The 26,224-nt window shown below is 47.3% G+C and overlaps 1 long non-coding RNA gene across 4 annotated transcripts in view; it reads right to left on the reverse strand.

Moving 5' to 3' along the window:
* The window catches only part of LOC117202587 (uncharacterized), a 73,685-nt gene that overhangs the window by 30,441 nt on the left and 17,020 nt on the right, over positions 1 to 26,224 (reverse strand). The window contains exon 4 of one of the 4 annotated variants that reach the window (XR_007474528.1): positions 3,929 to 3,966. The exons of the other annotated variants lie outside the window; for them this stretch is intronic. This is a non-coding gene — a long non-coding RNA (uncharacterized LOC117202587). The remainder of the gene's footprint in view (positions 1 to 3,928; positions 3,967 to 26,224) is intronic. 4 annotated transcript variants of the gene reach the window in all.

Raw genomic sequence — 26,224 nt, forward strand, 5'->3', positions numbered from 1 at the left:
CCATGTTGGCACAGATTCCAGAGAGATGATCACCCCCTCAGGCTTCCTTTCCTGGGAGTCCTGGTGGCCTCCAGCCTCCACTGCAGGCCCTGCCCAACTGTCCATCTACTGGCCTGGGTCTTGCTCGTCTCCTACCTTCTTCCTCTGGCTGCCTCCCACACTGGCTGCCCACCCTGCCTGAGACTGGCACTGGGACAGGAGCAGATAAAGGCAGGAGGTCTGGAAGGGCTGATGCAGCAGGGAAGGCTTCCTGCAAGAGGTGGAGGACTGAGCTGGGCCAGGGAGCAGGGGAGGTTTGGAAGAGGGAGGAAGGGATGGTCAAGGAGCAGGAGTAGACGTACTGCTGGGGGTGATAAGGGCATGTGGGGAGAGGGCGGGAAAAGGGTCTGCCCACATCTGAAGGACCCAATGTCTGACTCTGGAGGAGCTTGGTGACCATCAGGAAGGCCAAGGTCTGTGGCTTACCCAGCCTGTTCATTTCTTCCTACCATCCCCCCAACCAGACCTGCTGGAGTCCCAGGTCACCCTCCCTCCCATGCTAATTGGTGGAAGGCCTGTGGGCTGAGGACCCATCTGTCTGGCCACTTGCTCCTCCCCTTCCATCACTCATTCAGCAGGCAGCCAGGGGCATCTCTTCTCCCCTGAGCAGGCAAGGCCTGAAGGACACAGAGAAAAGCCCAGAGGAAGATTTGTGGGGGTGACTTGTGCCTTGCGGCAGGGCCATGTCACTCTGGACTGTGTACCCTACATCTGCAGCTCCCAGGTGGCACCAGGAGGCCTGGGGGAGTGTTTGCTGCACAAATACAGCGCAACGATCACAGCCTCCCTCCCCAGGGGCATGCCCTGCCCAGTTTTTCCGCATTCCTCCTCACTCACCCAAGGCAGGATGGCAGCCACCCTACGTGGGCTTCCTGGCAGTGCTGTGGTGCCAGGGTGCCCTCTCCTCCAAAGCTCCCGAGTCATCAGCAGGAATTCATGCCCTGGGTCCAGGGATGCCTAGCCTGTACCATCTGGCCTAGGGCCAAACACCTTATCACCAGGCCTCCTTCCCGGGGTTTCTCAGGCTGGCACCACCATGCTCTGGCCTTTACCATCGAACCAGGCGAGTGCCACCCTGGACTGAGAATAACAACACCACTGGGCTCCTGCTCTGTGTGCCGGGCACCACCAGGCTCAGCACAAGCTTTATCTCCTGCCCTGAGCCTCTCCTGCCCCCACCCTGCCCTGGGGCTCCTCACCTTTGTTCTCTGCACCTGGACCACTTTCCCCACTCCTGCTGCTGCTACCACTGCAATAGTCTGGTGGACAGCAAGGCCACATTCACCCAGTAGGCCTGACTGCGCAGGCTCTCTTTTCTCAGTGGTTTAATGGGCAAGGGCAGGAAGGCCCTACTGGTGGTGCCACAGGACAGGAAACAGGCCAGTTCTGAGTCAGTGACCACTGGGGTACTGCAGCCCACAATGCCAAACACAGAGGCCCCCCGGGAGCCCTCGGAGCTCAAGTGGACAAGCTTGGCCATATCTGGCCTGGGCCTCGACTCCTCTTCCACCCTCTCTGAGCCTCTGTTTCTTTTTTTTTCTTTCTTTTTTTTTGGCCACACCACAAGGCATGTGGGATCTTAGTCCCCCGACCAGGGATCGAACCCCACCCCCTACAGTGGAAGCACGGAGTCTTAACCACTGGACCTCCAGGGAAGTCCTAGGCCTCTGTTTCATCTAACATCAAACTAAGGGTTGAGTGGACACCTCTAAGCACCCTCCCAGCTCTGATAAACTGAGATTCACTCACTGTCAACCCTCAGCATCAATCAGTCCACAAGTTGCAGCCCGAGCAGGAGAAGGAGGATGAACATCTTTGATCCGCCTTCTCAAACCCAGTTCAGAGGGTCTGTGCCCAGTGCCTCGACCCTCACAGGGTCCAGATTGAGGCCAAGGGAACACAGACACAAATACCAACTTGCAGCCCCTGTGATCAGGGTCCAGATCGGCTCAGAGAGGTGAAGTGCCTGTCTCCCATGGTCGCCCAGTGGAGGTGGTGCACGGGATTGGAACTCAGGACTCCCAGTTTCTCCTGCACCACACCAGTGCTCTTTCCTCTACACCAGACAAATGCAGCAGCCCCTGCCTACAGCCCCGCTCATCTCTCCTCCCTGCCCCCCCGCCCACGCACACTATTTTGCAGGCGAACTCTGGTTACGATGAATGCCATTCTGAGGTCACCTGTGGATAGAGCTTTCAGCAGGTCAGTCAAATGACAGAAACCTGCCTGGACAGTGCTGTACTCACTGTGAGTAACTAGAAAAAGGTCACCTGACGTCAAGGCTCAGTGATTGCAGCTGAGACCCAACTCCTTGGCAGGCATCAAGCTAAGACCTTTGACCTCCCCACCAGGCTCTGGCTTCTCCTTCCTTCCCCTCCCGCCCCGGAGGATGGGGTCTCCATGGGAAACTGAGGGCTTTCCTTCCCAGAAGTTCAAAGTTATGGTCCTTCACTGCCTTAGAAATTCCGGCAAGAAGGAATTGCAGGGCCCTTGTTTCACAGGTGATTAACTTAGCCTCCAGGAGTCAGTCCATGCTGAGAGCCATCAGACATGAATCACTAACATCCCGCTGGACCGAATGGACACCTGTGGTCCCCACCTTCACCTCAGTGAAGGATGGCTGCTCAGGCAGGAGGTGATGGATGGGTGGGTAGGGAGATGTGTGCCTTGGTTCACTCCTGAGCCAAATAGCCATCCCTCTATCCTTCCAACCATCCCTCCATTTATTTTTTCAGGCATGCAGTGTTTGGTGGGAGCCGGGAGAGAGCAATGTCACTGAAGCCATGAGAAGAAAGAGCTGGTGGCCATGGGGTGATGCTGACTCCTCTCTCCCTTACCCCCACACGTGTCTCTCCCTTGACCTCTCACCACCACTACCCACTCAGATCCCTCCTCGCCTCTTTCTAGTGACCTTCCTGCCCTTGGTCTGTCCACGCTCAAATCCATTTTCCGCATTGGCTGCCAGGGCTCCTTTCTAAAACACAATACCAACCACATCCCTTGGCAGGGACTGGAGGGTTTCACAACCTGACCCCAACCTGCCTGACTCATCTCTGGTTCCAAAGAGGCAGTAATTAATATTGATGAATGAATGAATGAACAGCCCACTACAAACTCTGGCAGGGCTCCCTCACACCATACAAACATCAGGATTCAGAAAGGCTAGGCCCCAGCAGTGACCAGAGGGACATGGACATCAGCCTTGCCCTCTAGTCCTGGATGCTGCTCCATAGCTCCCTTCTGCAGGGAATGGACCTAGATCAGCAGTCTTGACCTGGATGGTCCCCAGGGCTCTAGAGAGGGAAGGCTGGCCAAGGGGCCACTTCCCAGGAATAGGGCTCTGATCCAGGGACCAGGCCTCTCCCACAACTGACTGGGGCCCCGACACCAGCTGAAATCATTTACTTATACAAAAATTAGTTTCTGTGAAAATTGGGCTGTAACTGTTGGACTGTGGCTCTTTAGGTCCAGAGGAATTTTCTCAAGTGCTGAGCTAGAGGTGCTTTAGTTCATTATCCTCAGGGCCTGCTCAATTCCTCCAGCCCCTGGGGCAGTATCATTGACCAACAAGCCTCCTAAGATGATGCCAAGTCTGACTCCATCTTCTGGAAGGATTTCCAGGAGACCCCTCCCTCCCTGTCCTGGGCCCAAGAAGTGCCTGTCTTAGGGCTTCAGCTGTAGTCACCAGCTAGGCAAATCCAATGGAGACTCAATTCTGAAGGTTCACCCTATCGTTCATAGTCAGTCAAGAAAGGGTATGTGGAAACTTCATACATTGTTGATGGGAATGTGAAATGGAACAACCACTTGGAAAATAGTTTGGTAATTTTTTAAAAAGTTAAACATATACCTATCATATGACCCAGCCATTCCATTCCCAGCTACTTACCCAAACACTGGCATGCAGATATTCAAGGCAGCTCTAAACTAGAAACAACCCAAATGTCCATCAACAGGTGAAGAAATAAACAAACTGTGGTATAATCTGTACAGTGGACTACTACTTAGCAATGAAAAGGAATTAATTATTAATACACACAACATGGATGAATCGCAAAACAAATATGCTGAGTGATAAGAACAACAAACTAAAATAGTACATACTGGATGATTTCATTTATATAAAATTCAGAAAAATACAATCTAATCTGTAGTGACAGCAGCAGAAGGGTGGTTGCTTGGAAACAGCGGGGATGGGACAGAGGGATGACAAAGGGACACAAGGAAACTTTTGGAGGAGATGGATGTGTTCATTATCTTGATTGTGGTGATTGTTTCACAGGTGTATATATATACCTTATATACATGTATACGTTAAAGCTCACTGGATTGTACACTTCAAGTATGTTCAGTTTATATACATCAATTATACCTTAATAAAGCTATTTTTTAAAAAAGAAGAAACAGGTGGAGTCTCCTTGGACCCTCACTGCAGCCTTCAGGACAGAGTCACCACTCGGCTTGGTCTGCAAGGCCGGCCACCCTCTCCAGCCTCTTCCCTTGTTTCTCTCTTGCATGGTAACCAATGGGCTGTGGCTCCCTGAATGTTCCATGACCCCATGGCTTTGTGCACGCTGTCCCCTCCAGCAGCTGGGCCATCTCCTGCCTCATCCACACAGAGAACTCCTACTCCTTTGTCAAGCCCTGCTCCGTTGTGCCCTCTCTGGGGAAGCGGGTCACAATGAACAGCTCTTTCCTCTGCATCCCACAGTCCATGTACACAATCTGTCATTAGCATTTGTCTGTACCGGCAGACTGTGGGCTCCTTGAGGCTAGGGAGAGTGTTGTGTCCATCCTTGTCTTGCCAGTGCGATGCACGCAGACAACCATGAGGCTTTACTCAGCAGATTCCACCTGCCCAAGAAGGTGAGGTGGTTCAGCAAGGGGTGGAGTGTAAGAGGTTCAGAACTAAGGAGCTAAGAAGTGGGTGAGTGGGGCACAGGCTCCAAGGAGAGGGAAGAGGGAAGACTGTACACTGCTCAGGGTTCAGCCAGTGCCTCAGGCAGGTGGGGCTGGGTGGGGTGTGCCCTTCCCCCCATTACAGGGGAACAAGGAGCCTTGGCAGAGGAGAAGGACTGGCTCTGCCTCCCCTCCAGACAGTCTCGGCCCCAGGGTTCATCAGGAGGTTGCAAAACCTGTTTGTGACTCTGTACTCCCCAGGTCTGGTGGAAAACACAAGAAACTCCATCTGCAGTTAGTGGCTTGGAGGAGCAGAATGGGTGGCAGACTCCACAGTGATTCCCGGACACAGTGAGAGAGAAACACCACAAAGGGAATCACAGGAGTTCCCAATGCTGTGAGTGACTTCCCAGACAGTCCTGACCAACTCCCTCCATGGTGCAAGGGTCCTGAGCAAGACTCTAGCTGGACACTGTTCAGGGGCAACCCCTTTTCCACACGGCCCTGCAGCCTTGGCCTTCCCGTTTCGCGCCAGCCTAAGATAAGCCAGCTAGTCTTTGTGTTGGGAGCCGGGCCATGCAGGCAGATGAGAGCTCCCACTCATCCTGATCCACCAGGGAACAGTGCAGAGGCTGAGTACAGAAGGCCTGGGGGAAATCAGTCTTCAGGGTTCAGATCTGGGAGACTAAATACCCAGAAATGATGCCCCACAAGCTTCTAGGCTTGTAACTAGAGACTGGTAACTAGAGACACGTGTGCCTGGGGCCAAAATTCCTGCACCTGAGCAGCATATTCGGGAATAAGGACAGTCAAGAGCCAGAGACACTGCCCAGGGTAACAAACCTGGGCTGGAGGCAGAAATGCTGCTGTCCAGCTCTGGTCAATCTAACTCCTGATACCACAGGCAGACGAGCATAAATGCCACACTTCTCTCAGAACCTAGTGTCACTGCTGGGAGCTGCTCCCATTGTTTAGCCTTCAGCAGAACCAGCTGTGAGCTGGTTGTTCTTGGGTCCCGTCCTAGCTGGTTTAGTAACTGGTTTCCCACCAAAGGGCTCATTAAAGGTCAGCCTGTCCTCGAAAGTATCCTGTGGCACCTCCCTTGGAGATGGACCTTCTAATGTTGCATTGCTTGAAAGTTTCTCAAGCTGGCATCACCAAGTGAGGTCCTAAAAACTCATTCTTTTTTTTTTTTTTTTTTTTTGCGGTACGCGGGCCTCTCACTGTTGTGGCCTCTCCCGTTGCAGAGCACAGGCTCCAGACACGCAGGCCCAGCGACCATGGCTCACGGGCCCAGCTGCTCCGCGGCATGTGGGACCTTCCCAGACTGGGGCATGAACCCGTGTCCCCTGCATCGGCAGGTGGACTCTCAACCACTGCGCCAGCAGGGAAGCCCTAGAAACTCATTCTTAAGTCCACACACTTTGGCTTAGGAAAGTTGCTAAGACTCTCGGCACCTCAGCATCTTCCATTGCAAAGGGTCTGCAATTCACTCCCTTTCTTTAATTTCACAAGTATTTTTAGGGTACCTGCCACATGTGGGGCCCTATACTAGATGCCTCGGGGAAGACAGATGAATACCTTAACCCATGGAGGTTGCAGTCTGCATTGAGACACTCAATGACCCCACACAGCCTACAGAGCCTGGTCCAGCAAGCATCCCTGGGGATGTGGAGAGTAGGAGTGAGGGGTAGGGGGCCACTCAGCCCTTTCACAAGGGGCTTATGGCCCAGTGGGGGAACCAAGAGGCCAACACAATTCCAAGTGCTCTGTGAACTGATCAAAGAATATTCCAGAAAAAGTGTATCAGGAAGGAAAGTGGGAATAGCACTTGTTTTATGTCATTCTCATTCATAGCTCACTCTCCAGCAGAACTGGGTGAGCTGGGAGTGTTTCTTCTGGGAGTGTCAAGGGTCAGGGCCAGCTTTGTGGGGAGCTGCTGCTTGAACACTCTCTGAGTAACAAACAGAGGTTTGCCAGTAGGTGAAGGGTGAAAGAACAGCCCAGGCCGAGGAAACAACACGAGCAAATCTCTGAAAAACATCTTATGATGTGAGATAAGAAGTGCCTTGAAAGAATTATAAACTTTGCTCTGGGAGTTCAAAGAATTCTAGAGAAATTCCAGATTTTAAAAAAAAAAGATGCAGTGATGTTCCCCTCTTGATACAAGAATGGGTGACTGAGTCAGGCGCTGACCTAATTCTCCTCCCTCTGCCTCTGTAGGGAATTTCTTGGAGACAGATCATGCTAAAAGCCCTTAGTAATGCTATCCTCTGAAGACACACCAATTCCCCATTGTATAATTGGGATATAGCCCAACCTTCCGAGAGTGTTGCCTTCTCTAAAGGGTATAAACTGCAGCAGCCCAGGGACGAGGGCTCCTTAATTGACACATTTCATCCACATTTTAATCTCATTTTCCATTTTGTAAGGTCCTGTGTCTTTTTTTAGCTGGATGAGCTTGTTTAAAAAGCTATTTTATGCATGTATACAGATAAAATGGCAAAAGGTGCTGCATTTGATAAGAAAGTGACTTCATTCTATAAAGTATTCTGTAATGAGTTAGGATCATGTGACTTTTCATTCTTCCAGACCTGGGCTACTCTACAGCCAATGCAAAGATCTCCAACCTGCTTCCCACCCCACCTGACTCAAATCTAGAAGGGTGTCTCTGGGCTGAGACTCTGCAAGGCATACTGTCAGAGTGAATGTGTTCAGCCTGCCCAACCTGCCCAGCCAGACCTTACCCTCCTGGGAAATGGCATAAGGGCCATGGGGACAGAAATGACTGAGGTTAAGCTCAGGAAAGGACGGGAGGTTCCCCAATAAACACCAAATGGGGCTGAGGGAATAGGTTACTGCAGTGTCATCTGACCCTGAGTTTCGGGAATTCTCTTTGGGAAGAAAATATTATCCACAGAAAGCAGTATCTATGACTTTGGAAATGCATTAAAATCCTCTGGTGTCAGGGAAGAGCTGTGGTGACTCGGGCTGACACTGGTGGTACAGTGGGGCGGGCGGCGGGGTGGAGAACTGTAATGGAGGCGGGTGGAGGGGTCAAAATTGACTCTGGGGAGAGCCTGTATGGCCCCCAAGGGACTCCCTTGTTCCAGCTCCCCAGGGTAGAGAGGGGCACTCCTGACCTGCTGGCTCCAGAAAACTGGTTCCTCTGGGAATGAACACATATCAGTGGCCTTCCAGACCCAGCGGGAATTTTTTTTTTTCCAGAGGCTTGGTTCATAAGCCAAGTCACCCCAAACTGCGTACAGCCAAACACCCTGCAGGCCTGAGGGGTAATCACTTCTGGGGAAGCTGCTGAGGCCATGGGTCCAGACTTCCCCAGGGGCCCTTTATGCTCCTCAGCACTGAAGCTGGTGGTCAGGGGCCTCCCCTGTCACTGGCACCCAGCCCAGCTTGGTTGTGCTACAGACCTCCATGTGTGGGGTCAAACTTCAGCTGGCACCTGTACCTCGGGGGTTGAAGGAGGACTTTGGGACTCAGCCTCAATGACTGGGCTCCTGCTTGGTCCTAAAAATCCAGCCTCAGCAGGAAGTAAGAGGAAAGGGAACAGCTATTTCTTGTGCCAAGAACAAGCACTATGTGCAGAGCACTGTGCCTTTATCTTCATCTTCTCATTTAATCCTCCCAACCACCCTATGAAGTAGGTAAGACTGACACCCAGAGAGGGGAAGTGACTTATTCAAAATCACACCACATGAATATACTGTACAGCACAGGGAAATATAACCATTATTTTGTAATAATTTAAATGGAGTATAATCTATAAAAATACTGAATCACTATGTCATACACCTGTAATTAATACAATATGGTAAATACACCCTATTGTATACTTCAATTTTTAAAAATCACACAGAATAAGAAGATCCTCCAACTTCTGTTTTAGGGAATACAGTTGCTGAAAACAACTCAACATACTAGATGAAACATGAAAAATCCTTTTTGAAAGTATTGAAGAACTGGCAAGAGAGAAAGGAATAAGGTCAAAATCAAAGGAGAGGCAAGAACAGAGAAAAGTAAGGAGCGCCAAAGTCATTTTGGCTCTGTGGGTGTTTTCAGATACAGGTATATGTGAATCTCAGTTTGAACGGCCTTGAGGAGCAATGTAGAAAAATGTCAAAACTCAGGGCTTGGGACTTCCCTGGTGGCGCAGTGGTTAAGACTCTGTGCTCCTAATGCAGGGGGCCACATTCGATCCCTGGTCAGGGAACTAGATCCCACATGCATGCCGCAACTAAGAGTTCGCATGCCACAACTAAGGAGCCCGCCTGCCGCAACTAAGACCCGGCACAACCAAATAAATAAATAAATATTTAAAAACAAAAACAAAAAACAAAACTCAGGGCCTGTCACAAGCGGGGAATCTACCAGGAGACCCTCTTAGATTAAGCTGGCACCCTGGAAGGCCTCACCTCCAGGGGAATGCAAAAGAAGTGGGGAGGGTATGTCCCTGTGAAGTCATAACCACAAGCTAGCCTTCATACAGACTACCTGGCCAAATTCATATCATTGAGTGGTTCAAAAAGCCTCAAGTCATGAATTTAGTTCAAAGCATTCCTGGATTGCTATTTCCCTGAGGCATCTGGCAGAAGGTAAATCCTCCCTAGGGGAAGGTATCTTCCTCCCAGGCTTCAGCAAATACCCCCAATAAAATTTCAAGTAAATTTTGAGCAGTACACAAGCCAAAAATAACCAAACACACAAGGAAACAATGAACAAGAACCAGCAGAGACAACAGACAGCAGACACAGATGTACAACAACTTCAGATAGTGGAATTATTGAGTATAATAAACCAATCACGCTTACCAATCATGCTTACTATGCTTAATGAAACCAATCATGCTTACTATGCTTAATGAAATAAAAGACAAGCTTGAAAATATATGCAGGAATTAGAAAACTATAAAGAGTGACCTAACCAATTTGAGAAAGAAGCAAAGGGAACTTCCAGAAATGAAAAATAATGTACCTGAAATTTTAAAATGCAGTGGAGGGCTTCCCTGGTGGCGCAGTGGTTGAGAGTCCGCCTGCCGATGCAGGGGACACGGGTTCGTGCCCCAGTCCGGGAAGATCCCACATGCCGCGGAGCGACTGGGCCCGTGAGCCATGGCCGCTGGGCCTGCGCGTCCGGAGCCTGTGCTCCGCAACGGGAGAGGCCACAACAGTGAGAGGCCCGCGTACTGCAAAAAAAAAAAAAAAAAAAATGCAGTGGAAAAAAATAGATATATGTATGTATAACTGAATCACTTTGCTGTACATCTGAAACTAATACAACATTGTTAATCAACTATACTTCAATAAAAAAATAATAAAATGCATTGGAAGATTAGACTTAACTAAAAAGACAACTTGTGAACTGGCAGGTGGATTAGAAATAAGCAACGGAAAACAGCACAGAGAGACCAAAAGATAGAAAATACGGAACAAAGCTTAAGAGACATGGAAAAGAGTGGCCTATCATTAGTAGGAGTTCTGGGAGGAGAGGAGAAAGAACATGGAGAGGGGCAACGCTTGAAGAGATACTGGCTGAGAATTTACCAGAACTGATAAGAGACACCATTCACAGATGTTAATTATCCCAAGGAATTCCAAGCAGGATTGAAAAAAGAAGAGGAAAAGAAAAAAACCCACCCTTAAACACATACAGTAAATTGCAGAACATACACAAAAGAAAGAGAGAGAGAACCAAAGAAAAATTCAGTGTGCTTAGATTACAGCTGATTTATCAATGGCAACAATAGAAGCTGGGAGTGGAAGGGACCTGACAAGCCAGAATTCTTTATCCAGTGAAAATATCTTCCATGAATGAGCACAAAACAAACACATTTTCAGACAAGCAAAACCTGACAGAACGTATAACAAAGGAACTCTCATTAAAGGATATTGTAAAGGATGTATGTTAGTCTGAAAAAGGCTACAAATGAACTTATCTACAAAACAGAAATAGTTACAGATGTAGAAAATAAATTTATGGGTACTAGGGGATAAGAGGGGGAGGGATAAATTGAAAGATTGGGATTGACATATACACACTACTATATATAAAATAGATAATAAGGACCTACTGTATAGCACAGGGAACTCTACTCAGTACTCTGTAATGGCCTATATGGGAAAAGAATGTAAAAAAGAGAGGATATATGTATATGTATAACTGATTCACTTTGCTGTACACCTGAAACTAACACAACATTGTAAATCAACTATACCCCAATAAAAGTTTTTGTTTAAAAAAAGGATGTATGTTAGGCAGAAAAAAAATGATCACAGATGGAAAATCGGAGATGCTAGAAGGTATGAAGAGCCCAAAAAAGTGGTAAATATGTGGGTAAAGCTGAAAAAACATTGGCTGTATAATATAACAGGAATTATAAGGTCCTGTGAGGTCACAATAAAACCAGATAGAATTAAAGTACATCACAATAATGTAACAGTCAGGAGGCGGTAGACAGAGTTAAGATGTTTTAAGATTTTACATTTTGCAAAGAGGAAGGTAAAGTGAGGGACTAACTTTGGATATTGATAAGTATGCATGTGGTAATTCTAAGAAATCTAAAAGGAAAAAGAAAAAGAAACACAGTGTATAACTTTCAATTAATAGAGAAAAAAAGACAATAATAAAAAATAATCAATCCAAAAGAGACATAAACACAAAAATGATGAGAAAAATAGAAAGCACAAAATAGGATAGTGGATTCAAGATCACAGAGTGTGTGTGTGTGTGTGTGTGTGTGTGTGTGTGTGTGATATGAAGCTGGACCTCATTTCTGGCTCCATGCAGCTTTGGAAAGTCATCCTCCATACCCAGAGTACCCCCACTGTCTCCTGACACAGCCCCCAGCATTACTTGTCTACTGCATATGTCTGAGCACTACCAGGCTTCACATCCTGCCCCTTCCAATGACCGCCCCCGCCATCAATGTTGGGCTCCCTAAGGCAAGAGACTCAGCACATGGCATTAATAATGATCTGCTGAGTGCTTACTGTATGACTGTATGTAGGCACATACTGTGCACACCACAGCCATATCCTCATTTACTCCTCACAGCTGCTCTACAATCTGGTTTTGACATCATCCCAGTTTTACTGATGAGAAAACTGAGGCTTTCAGAAATGAGCTAACATGCCCAAGGTTGCACAACTATGACGCCAAGGTTACCCAACCTAGGTCTGTTTATCTAATCCAGAGGTCATGCGCTTAAAACATTAAGCTGGCTTTCAAGGATTTTTTAATTTTTTGGTGTGGTAAAATACATATAACATAAAATATACCATCTGACCGTTTTTTTTTAGGGTGGTTTTATTTCTTATTTATTTATTTTTAACACCTTTATTGGAATATAATTGCTTTACAATGGTGTGTTAGCTTCTGCTGTACAACAAAGTGAATCAGCAATATGTACACATATATCCCCATATCCCCTCCCTCTTGCATCTCCTTCCCACCTTCCCGATCCCAACCCTCTAGGTGGTCACAAAGCACCAAGCTGATCTCCCCGTGCTATGCAGCTGCTTCCCACTAGCTATCTATTTTACATTCGGTAGTGTATATATGTCAATGCTACTCTCTCACTTCATCCCAGCTTACCTTTCCCCCTCACAGTGTCCTCAAGTCCATTCTCTACATCTGCGCCTTTATTCCTGTCCTGCCCCTAGGTTCATCAGAACGATTTTTGTTTTTTTTAGATTCCATATGTATGTGTTAGCATACAGTATTTGTTTTTCTCTTTCTGACTTACTTCACTCTGTAGGACAGACTCTAGGTCCATCCACCTCACTACAAATAACTCAATTTCATTTCTTTTTATGGCTGAGTAATATTCCATTGTATATATGTGCCACATCTTCTTTATCCATTCATCTGTCGATGGACACTTAAGTTGCTTCCATGTCCTGGCTATTGTAAATAGTGCTGCAATGAACATTGGGGTACATGTCTCTTCTTGAATTATGTTTTTTTCAGGGTATATGCCCAGTAGTGGGATTGCTGGGTTATATGGTAGTTCTATTTTTAGTTTTTTAAGGAACTTCCATACTGTTCTCCATAGTGGCTGTATCAATTTACATTCCCACCAACAGAGCAAGAGGGTTCCCTTTTCTCCACACTCTCTCTAGCATTTATTGTTTGTAGATTTTTTTTTTTTCTTTGCAGTATGTGGGCCTCTCACTGTTGTGGCCTCTCCCGTTGCCGAGCACAGGCTCCGGACACGCAGGCTCAGCGGCCATGGCTCACAGGCCCAGCCACTCCGCGGCATGTGGGATCTTCCCAGACCGGGGCACGAACCCGTGTCCCCTGCATCGGCAGGCGGACTCTCAACCACTGTGCCACCAGGGAAGCCCTGTTTGTAGATTTTTTGATGATGGCCATTCTGACCGGTGTGAGGTGACACCTCATTGTGGTTTTGATTTGCATTTCTCTAATGATTAGTGATGTTGAGCATCCTTTCACCGTGTTTGTTGGCAACCTGTATATCTTCTTTGGAGAAACGTATCTGACCATTTTTATGTGTTCAATACTGTGGTATTAAGTACAGTCACATTGTTATGCAACCATCACGGCCATCCATCTCTAAAACACTTCATCTTACAAAGCTGAAACTCTGTACTGTTAAACAACAACTCCCCTTCCCCCTCCCCCCAAGTCCCTGGCAACCACCATTCTATCTTCTGTCTCTTGACTTTCAAGGATATGTACCGACTGGTCCTAAGCTCCCGTCTCAGCCTACATTCAGGCAACTCAGTCCTATCCTCTGTGCATGCCCTGCATGATCCTAACTCCTTGCCTTCACTCAGGCAGATCCCTCCTCCTGCAATTTCCTTCTCCAAGCCCTAATCTTCTGGAATTCTCATCCTAAATGTCTCCTCTCCAGCAAACAGCTCCTGCCTTTGGTGACTGTCAAGGACTTGCATCATACTCAAGTGTGTAAACTTAGTACTGCTGGGCAGCAAGTTTACTAAGAGCCAGGACCATGTCTTATTCGTCCTTTAGTCCCCAAAGTACCCTCTGCAGTGCCTGGTGTGCATGTTTTCTGAATTCTTTATAACCAGTTCAAGCAGACGGGTAGAAGCTGCACACGAGCAAAATCATTCCCAAGCAGCAGAGCTTGAGTTCTCCTGGAGCTTGGCACGCAGAACATTCCTGCCCTCCCTGTGTGTAAAAACAATGGAGATGTTTCTATTGGCAGGGATACTCCTGGTGGTGTAAGGGCTGGTTCTGAGTTCAGGACCTCTCTTCCATGGCCCCTTATTTCTCTCTTCTTCATAGATGAACTCCAGCTTTTATTAACCCCAAGCCTCCAGCCCTGAGAGCAGTCTGCATCTCTGTGTCACCATAGCCTGTTTCCAGAGTTCATAGGAAAACTATAAACTACAGCTGGCAAACCTCCCACCTTCCTTCTAAGACTCAGACCCAGGCAAATCAAATCAAAGCAATCCACATCAATTTGGGGCTACATGGATGAGGCCAGGTGTTGAGGAGATACAATGGAATGAGGAAGGATCAGACCTATCCGTGCCCAGGAGGAGCTTACAATTTATGTGGGGAGGTAAGACACATGGGAAAGCTAAGCAGAGGAAAATGAGATGAGGCCTAATTACCAGTTTCAGGCCATAGGGGAAGAGGTCCTACAAGACTGAGCCTCAGAGACAGGCATAGCACATGTGAGGGTAGCCAGGCCTGAGGGTGCCAGGGCAGCAACAGGCCCATCCAGCTGAGAGAATCTGGGACCCAAGCTGATTCTCAGGGGACCGAGTGCAGGGGTACTCCTGCGTGCAAAGCTGAGGGACAGGAAGAAGGGTGTAGACCAGGTAAAGGGTGTGGGTGTCCCTGAGGTGACCAGCCTAGCTAGGTGGACAAAGGGCTGATGAAAAGGTTGGGGAAAAGAGGCTGAGGTTGGAAATGGGCCAGGCTGAGAAACTTGGGTCTTGATGGGGACTGTGAGGCATCGTGGAGGACCTGATGTGTGCGGCACTGAAGAGGTACACCAGCCAGCCCTCACCTTCTTCCTCCCACAGACTCAGTGCTGTGAGCTGACCCCTGAACCCTGCAGGAGAGCTCCCTTTCCAGACCCAAAAAAAGTAGAAGAAAAAAATAAAGCCTAGATCCACTTGGAAAAGGGTGAACCAGCCTCTCCCAAACCTTTCTTTGATTTGCACCCAAGACCTTAAATATACCCTTTTAAACCCTTCACTCATTGCAGTTGCTTTTCTTTGAAACCATAAAAGAATGTGTGGCCGCAGTTTGTCTTGTTGGCAGGAAAATTCCACATGCAACTTGCAGCATTTACAGGGTGGGAACTGCTGGCCTGGGAGTAGGTAGTCTGAGTGTGGTTTTTTTTCTGGGCCCAGGAGTTAAGGCACATTGTGATGAGCCAGTTGGGTAACCTTGGTCAGGTCACTGAATCTTATGAAACTTCAGTTTGCTCACTTCCGATATGAAGATAACAATACCTGCTCCCACTCAGGAAGGCTGCCTACCTTCCAAGCACATGGATTTCTGCAAGTGCCAACAAGGATGTTGGGTCAAATGAGATTCCAGTTGATTTTTAGAACTCTAAGAGTCCAGTTATCTCTCCCAGTGGGGAGTTCCAGACCCTCTGGCTGTCACTATAAGAGATAAATATCTGGGAAGGCAAATTGTCACAAGCGTTTACTGTCCATCAAGAGTGGAATGGCTTCAAAGGGATGCTGTTCTGGTCTTCACCTCCATGATCACTGCCAGATGGGGGTGCTCCAGGGCATCCAGAGCAGGGGGAAGGGGGATGGTGTCTCTGTCCCCACCAAGTGCTTGAATGTGAGCAGGAGATCAGAGGCTGAATAGCTTAGGAAACATCAGAGACAGGATGGTAGCTTCATGAAGAGGTGGAAATGGAGGTGTGGTGGAGAGAAGACAGAATACTAACCCAGGGCACCAGGAATCTAGGAAGAAAATGGCTGAACCTAGACCCTTACCTCACACCATATACAAAAATTTAAAAGGATCATTGACTTAAATGTAAGAACTAACACTATAAAATGACTAGAAAAAAATACAGGAGAAATCATTTGTGGACTTGGATTTGGCAAAGATTTCCTAAATAGTACACAAAAAGTGCAAGCTCTAAAAGATAAAAATCAATATATTGATCTAAAAATCTTCATTTTTAATGAAGATTTAATGATTTAAAACTTTTGTGCTTCAAAATACACTGCTGCAGACATGAAAAGATAAGCCGCAGACTATGACAAAGTATTTGCAAACGATATATCCACCAAAAGGCATATTTTTTGGTGGAGATATATATATATAATTTTTTTTAAATAAGCAAGCATAAACTTTAGTCTCCTTCTTGATGTTTCAACATAGTTGTTACCTGGTTCCATTTTACCACAGAAACTGTCAATAAATTCCCAGGAGGAATATAATATATTTGAATATATATTTGAAATATAAACCTTTTGGGGGATATATAGTTTGTAAATATTTATATATAATATATAATCTAAAATATTTTATAATAAATATTATATATTATTTTAATGTATAATATATAACATGTAAGTTATACTATAGTATAATTATTTTATACATTGTATTACTATAAACAACCCAGCTTTTAAAATGGGCAAAGAATTTGAAGAGACACTTCACCAAAGAAAATATATGGATGGCAAGTAAACACATGAAAACATGGTCAACATCATTAGTTATTAGGGAAATCAAATTAAGACCACAGTAAGGTACCATGACACATCCACTAGAATGGCTAAAACTTAAAAGGACGACCATACTAAGTGTTGATAAGGATATGGAGAAACTATAACTCTCATAAACTGCTGATGGGAATGATTTAACCATTTTGGAAAAAAGTTTGGCAGGTTTTTTTAAGTTAAACATATGAGCCAGCCATTCCATGCCCAAGAATCATAAAAGCATATGTTTACACAAATACTTGTATGTGAACATTCATAGAAGCTATATTTCTAGTAGCCCCAAGCTAGAAACAACTCAAATGTCCATCAACAGATTAATGGATAAACAAACTGTGGCATATTCATATGATGGAGTGCTACTCAGCAACAAAAAGGGACAAACTATTCATATATGCAGCAACATAGATAAACCCTAAAATAATAATGTTGAGTAAAAGAAGGTAGGCAAAAAAGTGAACACACGTTTTGATTCCACATATATCCAATTCTAGAAAAAGTAAACTGATCTAATAGTGACTGACAGCAGATCAGTGGTTGGCTAAGCAGGGCAGGAAGGGCAGGAAGGAGGGGTTTCAAAGGGGCACAAGGAAATGAGTGATGAATATGTTTATTGTCTTGACTGTGGTGATGGCTTCACAGGCATAGACATATGTCAAACTCATCAAACTGTATACTTTAAACATGTGCAGCTTATTGTACATCAATTATACTTCAATAAAGCTGTTCAAAAGGAGGAGGAGGAGGGAAGGTGGCAGCCCTTGGCCCCGTGGTGGAGACCAGTCACTCCTCTGCTCTCCTGGTTGGGTGCAGATGAGTGTGGGGTTTATCTACAGAATCATGTCTCCTCTGCCATCCAGGTATTCTTTACCTACATAGCTGTGTCTCCCCCAATTGTTCCAGGTTTCTCAAAGGCAGGGCAGTGCCTTCTGTGTCCAGCCTCTCCTGTTGAGGAAGAGGAAGATGACAGTGATGGAGCAGGCTCCATGGGGAGCGGCAGAAGGGCTGGTCTGTCACTGGGACCAGTGGTGATCACATGAGGATCCTGGAGGAGTCCACCCAACCAAGCAGAGCATGTGGACTGCTGTCATTCCTGCCTTGTTTGTGGAATGTGTAGCAACGCACTCGGGGAATACTCCTAACACTGCTGCAGAACTGGATAAGGCAGAGGTGAGATGCTGAGCCACGCCTGGTATCTGAAGAAACTGAAACACTGGGGCTTACATTCAGGTCAGGGCTGTCAAACAAAATGGTTATTACACAACCTACAATGAATAAGCTGTGAAATAATTCTGGAGCCAGGAAGCCAATGCTATGTGCAAAGTGCTCCTCCAGCAATTGGCTGAACCCAGATTCTAATCTTTACCACACTGACCTGATTGAAATCTCTATGGTCTGCTGGACAGACTGTCGTTCTGGCTGAGGCACCCAGAGGTTGATGACCTTGTTAAGTCAAATTCTTAGCTCTCTCCCTTCTAGAAGCCAGGCCAGCAATTTTTCATGTCAGCAGGCCTTGACTTTCTGAGGGCCAAACACTCAACTCTACATGAAGGAGTTAATTTCTATCGCATTCAAGCACCAAAAGGGCCTGCAGTGGCAATGGTTCCCATACATTTGTGTATGAACTAGGCTGAGGATGTAATTTTCCACCTTGTGGTCAGTCCTGCCAACAGCTATGATCCTCCCTCACCTCTTGTGGATTTTCCTTGATAGCATTAGCCTCACTAAAGGAAAGCTTGATTCAAAAAGCCAACCACAAAATGGACATATGTGTTGGGGTTATTTCCTACATGACCAAAGGAAAAACTGTGTCCTCTACTCACAATACTTCTGCCACCAAATGTGTGGGGTTTACCCTCACATCAAGCAATTCTGACACTAACTACTTGGAATTAGTACAGATCCCAAAGGTAAAGGGCTCAGTCCCACAAGATTGCCCCCCTTCAGACACCAGTCACAAGTAGTGGGTCCCCAGGTTACCCACACTTCTGATTTGTTACAAATTAGGGATTCCCATGATCCCCTCTTCAGGTTCCATAATTTGCTACATGGCTCATGAACTCAGGGAAACACTACACTTACTACTACTGGTTTATTATAAAGGCTACAACTCAGGAACAGCCAAATAGAAGAGATCCAAAAAAACAAAGTATGTGGAAGGTGCATGGAGTTTCCATGCCCGCTCTGGGTACCTCACCCTCCCAGCTCCTCAATGTGTTCACCAACCTGGAAGCTCTCTGAATCCTTTCATTTAGGGTTTTTATGGAGGCTCCTTACACAGGCATGACTGATTAAATCACTGGTCATTGGTGGTTAACTCAATGCCCAACCCCTCTTTCCTCCCCAGAGGTTGGAGGGAGGGGTGGGTCTAAAAGTTCCAATCTTCAAAAAAAAAAATCAAAAAACTAAAAGTTCCAATCCTCTAATCCCATGGTTGGTTCCTCTGGCAACCAGGGCCCACCCTCCAAGAGTCATCTCATTAGCATAAACTCAGGTTTGGTTGCAGAGGCTTATATGAATAACCAAAAATGTTCCTCTCACCCCTATCACTCAGGAAGCTACAAGGGTTTTAGAAGCTCTGTGCCTGGAACCAGGGACAAAGACCAAATATATAGTTCTTGTATTTGATGACAAAGGAACTCATCACTTGATGGGACAGTGTCCTGCATGTTCCTTTAAATCACACACACTTTCACAGGCATCCACAGAAACTGCCAGCAGGTAGATTTTCAGGCGAGACTGAGAAGTAGGCTGTCCTCTCCTCTAGGTTCTTCCGTGGTTCCACTTCCTCAGGAAGTTCACCTTGACTTTGAGAAGAGCCAGGCTGCAACGGGGGGTACTGGGGGGAGGGTGTGTGCATTGCAAATAGTCTGAGCTTCCTCTCTAAGCCCCATAGACCTCGCTCTGCTCTCCAGCTCGGGCCAGCATCTACGTTCTTCCCTCGACCCAGTGTCTCTGTAGACTCAGAACATGGGAGCAACCCCCATCCTCCGGACACTGCTGACTGAGCTCAGCTCCCCAAATGGTGGGAAAGGTCTGCTTTCTAGATCTCTCACCCAGGAGACACCAGGCAACAACTCACCACCTTGTCAGGTAGCCCAGCAAATCCTCCTGGTGAATTTTAATTGAAAGCACGTGCCCAGAATGGCCACCCCAGTGAGCAAGGCAAAAATGAGTGACCTCTCCCCTGACCAAGCACCTGCACAAGGCTCATATTGGCACAGCACCTGTTTCCCCAAAGCACTTGTATTTCAACAGAACACAGTCTTCCCAGGAGAGTTCTTGTCCCCACTGGCATATGTTCATGAGGGCGTGAACAAGCAGGGCACTCAAGTCAACTACAGAGTCAGATGGAGAAGGATAAGGGTTCTAAGACACAGGTGCCCCAGGCGCATCTAGTGTTTAACATGCACCACACACAGATGTGCATCTTAGCAGCAGAGGATGAGGGACATCAGGGCCCTGACCCTGAGACCACCCACCTCCCTATTTGGAACTCAGGCCCCTGTACAAATATTTATTGGGCACCTACTATGTGTTGGCACTGAGGAGTCACAGGCTAACAAGATGGGTGAGGCTCCTGCCCACACGATTTCCACAGCCTCAGCCCTGCAACATTAGCTCTGAGAGATCATGAAGCAAGAACAGGACTGGACAGATTAGGCACCCAACGCAGCCCAGGTGGAACCCCAGAACTCTATCCCTGAGTGAAGGGAGAGAGAACTCAGGACAGGACAGGGCCAGACACAGGGCAGAAGCAGCCAACACCTCAGTCAAAAGCAAACAGGTGTGTGTGTGTGTGTGTGTGTGTGTGTGTATCCTGGTCATGTTCAGTGAGCAGCCAAGGTTGGCTGAGCACCAAGAGTATCTGAAGAAAGTCACAGGTCACACCAGGGCCTCTCCTGAAGGCTTCAGGCACTGCTCTTGGTCTTAGCAGGGCATCTCCTACACAAGCCTCGGGTCAGAGGTCCAGCAGGTGGGCCGGGAGCCAAAGCTGGGCTTGTGGGGAAATAGCAAGGAGTGTGCAAGTGAGCAGAGAGGTTCAGGAGGTAGACCTAAGGGGTGGAAGGAGAGGAACAGCCGCAGTCAGCATAGAGGTGACAGTAAAGGCTGGGAGGGTGCTGTGTGTCACAGCCTAAGGGACAGAATCAAGTCAGGGCCGTAGGCCGAAGGCTGCACCTCCCACACGTTCCCAGCTGAGATGCACCAGAGCCAGAGACCCTCAGTTGCTGCAGCTGGTCTCCAGTCTCTGCTTTTCACTTGCCACTTCCCTCCAAGCCACCTTTCTCAGGCTTTGGACTTCTCAGCTGTGTCACCTGTGTCCAGTCTACACTCGCTCTGTGGACTCACATCAGAGTTGAACTTCCTTGGCCTGACTCCTGAGTAGCCCCATGTCCAGCTGCCCTCTCCATCCTCTGGCTATTTTGTCTCCTACCTGACCCAACCCTGGCCTCATCCCACACCCACCTGCCAAAGTATCAAGTTGACAGGTCGTAGCAGGGCTTTCCCTGACCCCACTTGATGGAGGATGGTCCGGAGGGAACACGGAGGTTTGGTAAAGTGCAGGGATTTGGGGTAAGAAACCAGGGGCTTCTCAGGAGTTGGATGGGGACAGGCATGAGTTGGAGGCAGGTTCAGTTCAAGATTCAAGAGACAGGGTTGAGGGGGCTGTCATGACTGAGGTTGGAAGCCTCCAAGGAGCTGAGCTGAGGGGCTGAGAGCTGCACAGCTGGGCTTGAGGCCAGGAATCTGAGAGACTGAGGGGACTCAGCAAGTGGCCGGGGACAACTATCAAACTGGGCATCTTTCTCAGCTGGGCTCACTGTGTTCTTGTCCCATAGCATCTCGGAGACACTGCTGGGCAAAGCATGCCAGATAGATGGGACAGGCCAGAGGAGGAAGAACCACAGCGACCAAGACAGCTCCACCCTGCAGTACTTTGCTTGGTGCCCTGAAGAAAGTACTAGCTTGTTCACCTTGCAGCCCAAGCTAGATTCTCCCCAGGACATGGCACTCCATGAGTATGGCACTTCAGAAAGTTTTCTTAGCTCCTGCAGGCCACACAGATACAGTTAGTAAATCCTGCCCCGAGGAATTTCAGATTAACTGCTCCCATCTGTTCATCATGCAAAATCTGCAGTGGAGTTGGGATGAGGCGTGAAACACATATTACAATTCAAGATCCCAGGACCTCAAACAAGGATCAAAGAGTTAATTCGGTTTTGTAAACATATAATCAGCTCCCAAGAAGAATGTGGCTCCAAGCCTCCTAATAAATGAGAATGACACTGAGATGCCAACATCCACCTACGAGTGCCATCTCCAGCCATCTGCAGCTGTGTGGCACATACTGACCAGGGTGAAGACAGTGAGAAGCCCAGCGCTGAGCCGGGTTCTGCCACAATTTGCCGTGGGATCCTGGTCATATCACTTCTCTCCTGGCTTCAGGTTCCTGATCTGGAAAACACTCCCTGCTCTGTGTTGGGCTGCATGGGGGAGCCTTGCCCACTGAGTGCCACTCATTCTAACTAGCCTGATTTCCCGGTAAAGGCTGTCTGGGCCGTTCATCTTCCCCCATCAGAGAAACTGAAATTCTCTAAACCTCTATGGCTCGTGGACGGCCCCACCAGCGCAGAGCACTTCAGGGGCCTGCCTCTGAAAGCAGCCGCTTCTCTCCATGTGACCCTGAGGGACCAAGGACAGCTGAAAGGAGAACAGAGAAAGAAGAAGCAGACCAGAGGCATGTGTGCCCTCAGAGAGCGCTTGGCTTCCTTCTGTAGACCACAGGGCTCAGTACCACTAGGCTCCCTGATCTTGAGAGGGACAGAGTGTTTGAGCTGGACGGCTTCTGTGGCTTCTCCACTCGGTGGCCCTGGCCAAGTGACTGCCCTGTTCTGTGCCTCAGTCTCCCCACCTGCCAAGGGGCTCAGTTGTGAGGATTAAGTAAGGATATGTGCTAGACAAGTGTCATAAAACAAACACCCCACAAATGTAACTCTTCTCCCCGCTCTCCTTCTAACCACCTATCACCTCATCTCCAGGCAGGGAAGCAGCTGCTCTGTTGCTCTCAGTTTACCAGACGACAAATTGAGAGGCTGACCCCCCAGGCTCTGGGTCAAACAGTTAATGAATGGCTATAAAAATGTGTAGTTACATTATGAATAAACAGAAATTTGGGTGTTTCCTGTTGCTTCCTTATAATCTATTATTTTTTCCTAGCAAACTCTATCACCAGCTGAATTTTGGAAATTTAGTATTCTGGAAAATTTTAGTGGATAGGAATGGTAAAAAACTATGTTAGTCCAAACAACTTTTTTTAAAAAAGGAGAAGAATAAACAAAACTGAAACTAAATTTATTTTTAGAAATGTCTTTTTGAAGGCAAATACTTATTTTTAAACAGCAAGAATATTAACACACACGAAAAGGATTTCTCCTACGAAGTCTTTAGCTGCCCAACCTCGAGAAATCCCAGAACTCTCTTCAAATTTTCCATTCTGATCCAAATCCAATTTCAGTGCTTTCTACTCATATTGAATGGAATACGAAATTAACTTTTCTATTCTAAATAACATTTGTTGAGAAAATAAAATCTTACAATTTTAAAAACAAATTTGTTCAGAAATATTTTAAAACTAGTTTTTATGCTATTTCTTACCATGCCTTATTATTGTTTGGGTTGGAGTGTAGTTGTTAGTCAAAATTGCCTTACTTCCACTGATGATTATCACATTGACTTTATATTTCACTAGATTAGATGAGGAGCCACACATAGGATAAGCCAAACAGAGCTGTAGCTGACTTAGTCTCTAGAAAGAGTTTCCATACTTTTCCATCATACAGGGTTTTTTAAAAAATTTACTTATTTATTTTTGGCTGCGTTGGGTCTTTGTTGCTATGCACGGGCTTTCTCTAGGTGTGGCGAGCGGGAGCTACTCTTCATTGCGGTGCGCGGACTTCTCATTGCAGTGGCTTCTCTTGTTGCGGATCACGGGCTCTAGGCGTGCAGGCTTCAGTAGTTGTGGCACACGGGCTCAGTAGTTGTGGCTCTCGGGCTTTAGTGCACAGGCTCAGTAGTTGTGGTGCACAGGCTTAGTTGCTCCATGGCATGTGGGATCTTCCTAGACCAGGGATCGAACCTGTGTCCCCTGCATTGGCAGATTCTTAACCACTGCGTCACCAGGCAAGTCCCTTTTTTAAAAATTAATTAATTTATTTATTTTTGGCTGTGTTGGGTCTTCATTGCTGCACGCAGGCTTTCTCTAGTTGTGGCGAGCGGGAGCTACTCTTCACTGCGGTGCCCGGGGTTCTCACTGTGGTGGCTTCTCTTGTTGCAGAGCACGGGCTCTAGGCGCCCAGGAGTTGTGGCACGTGGGCTCAGTAGTTGTAGCACACAGGCTTAGTTGCTCCGTGGCATGTGGGATCTTCCTGGACCAGGGCTCGAACCTGTGTCCCCTGCCTTGGCAGGCGGAATCTTAACCACTGTCCCACCAAGGAAGTCCCCCGTCATATAGTTTTAAACATTATTTTGGTACCTGGGCCTAAGCGACATGTCTGCAAATGTAGTGAACAAACATACTGCCCCACTGAGAAACAGAGAACCAAAAGAAGAATCAGGTCAAGTGGCTGAAGCCATTGAGGAACAAAAAGAGGAACGCAAACTCCAAACAGACACAAACTTGACAACTGGGGGACATTTTCACAGAAACCATGATGCCTATGCTAATAAAACTCAACAAACTCACACTGGGTCCTCCGCTAATCCAGAACAGGGCAGGCGATGGGACCTTGGGCACCTGGGTTTGAGGGGTGTGGCAGGCAGGCTGCCTTCAAGGGCGAGTGACCAGTGCAGTTGAAACGGGGCTCTGCACTCCAGATTTAATGCTCTGAGGTCATCATCTCGAAATCCTTAATAATTTTGTCTTTGAGTTTGTGTTTTGCAGTTGAAGTCTGATGGGACAACAGAACATGTGCCAAGAGCTAAGTGCCTTGATTCACTCGAGGTCACGCCTCCCTGGGACAGGTCCCCACCACCTGCGCACCGCTCCCACCCAGTGGCCATGCCTGCACTGGTAGAGGTCTGGGCACAGGCGCAGGAGGGGTCATGGTTGGGTGTGTGTCCCATGTCAAGGGGCAGGGCCCCAGGCACTATGAGGGGCTGCACTTGAGCTGTGAATAACCCCTGTGCCTGAGGTAGCACAACATTAAATAACAAATTAAAAACAGTGTTACAGGTTGAGAGAGAAACTGTGGAAAAAAGAAAAAAGCTTTTTCCTGCTTTTTGAACACTTCCCACATATTATTTAGCTGGCCCTGGCAGCAGGCACTCATAGAGGAGAAACTTCCAATCCTGCAAAAGTTGGAAACAGCCTCACTCTGGAGCGTGGGGACTTCTCTGAGCAGGGTTTAAGCGAGAGGACTGCCAAGACTGAGACAGGTGGCACTTTCATCTTTACCTTTGGTTTAAAATGTTGGGGACTGTTCATGCTGGCAGGAGTGTACATTGTACAATCTTTGGAAAGCCACTTGGCATTCACTAGTAAAGTCCAAGATGCACACACACCCTAGAGAAACTCAGCATGTGCGCAAAGGAGACAAGTATGAGAGCATTACCACAACATTGTGGGAAATATCAGAAAACTAGGAACAATCTTAATGTTCATCAGCAGAACAGGTATGGTAGTATATCCATGCAGTGAAATGCTTTAGAGTAATGAAGGCAAATGAATCAGAGCTACATGTGTCAACATGGAAGACTCTGAAACATAACATGGAGCAGCCCTGTGGGCGCATAGCCTTCATGAGCCATGCTCTGTGTCCCCGGGGTTGGTTGAGTCCTGGGCAGGAAGGGGATGGCCCCCTATGGTGAATGTGAGAATCACATACAAGACTTGGCTGCATCAAATCCACCAAGGGTCCAATGCCCGAATTTCCACTACTAGAAATTTAATCTTCTGGGTCAAGGTTGATGTGCTGTGTTGGAGATCAAAGAGATCTAATAGTTTCTGGTTCTACAGTAAGTACTCTGCTGGGCAGCCACTGGCCACAGCCAAAACCCTTCTCACTAAAAATCTCATGGGAAGACGTTGAGGCAGGAAGGCTGAGCAGCAGGGTCAAGGACAAAACTGGGGGCACACCAGTAGTTAAGGATTGGTAGAGGACGGGAGGTCAGAGGAAACAGCTGGGAAGCATCAGGAGCCAAGAAAAGCCAATGAAATCATGAGTTTAAGAAGGCATTACAGAAACTGACCACATATCACAGAGGTAGGTCAGTTCAGGTGAAAAGAGATCATTAATAATTTGACAATTTAAAAGCCACCGGTGGCCTCAGCAAGGGCAGTATTGGTAGAATGATGGGGGTAGAATCCAGACTTGGTGGGGAATAAAAGAAGCCAAGGAAATGGAGGCACAAAATGTGGGCTACTTTCAAGATGCTTGTTCAAAGGACAGGGTGGGAGGTGCCAGGGAAGAGAAAGTAAAGATTTTCTAGAATGGGAAAGAATTATGCTTGTAGGGTGAAGAAAAGAACAGGGAAGGATTAGAGGATCAGAGAAAGAGGATAATTTATGGAACTGG

Source organism: Orcinus orca, chromosome 20 (assembly GCF_937001465.1).
Source record: "Orcinus orca chromosome 20, mOrcOrc1.1, whole genome shotgun sequence".
NCBI classification, from domain to species: Eukaryota; Metazoa; Chordata; class Mammalia; order Artiodactyla; family Delphinidae; genus Orcinus; species Orcinus orca.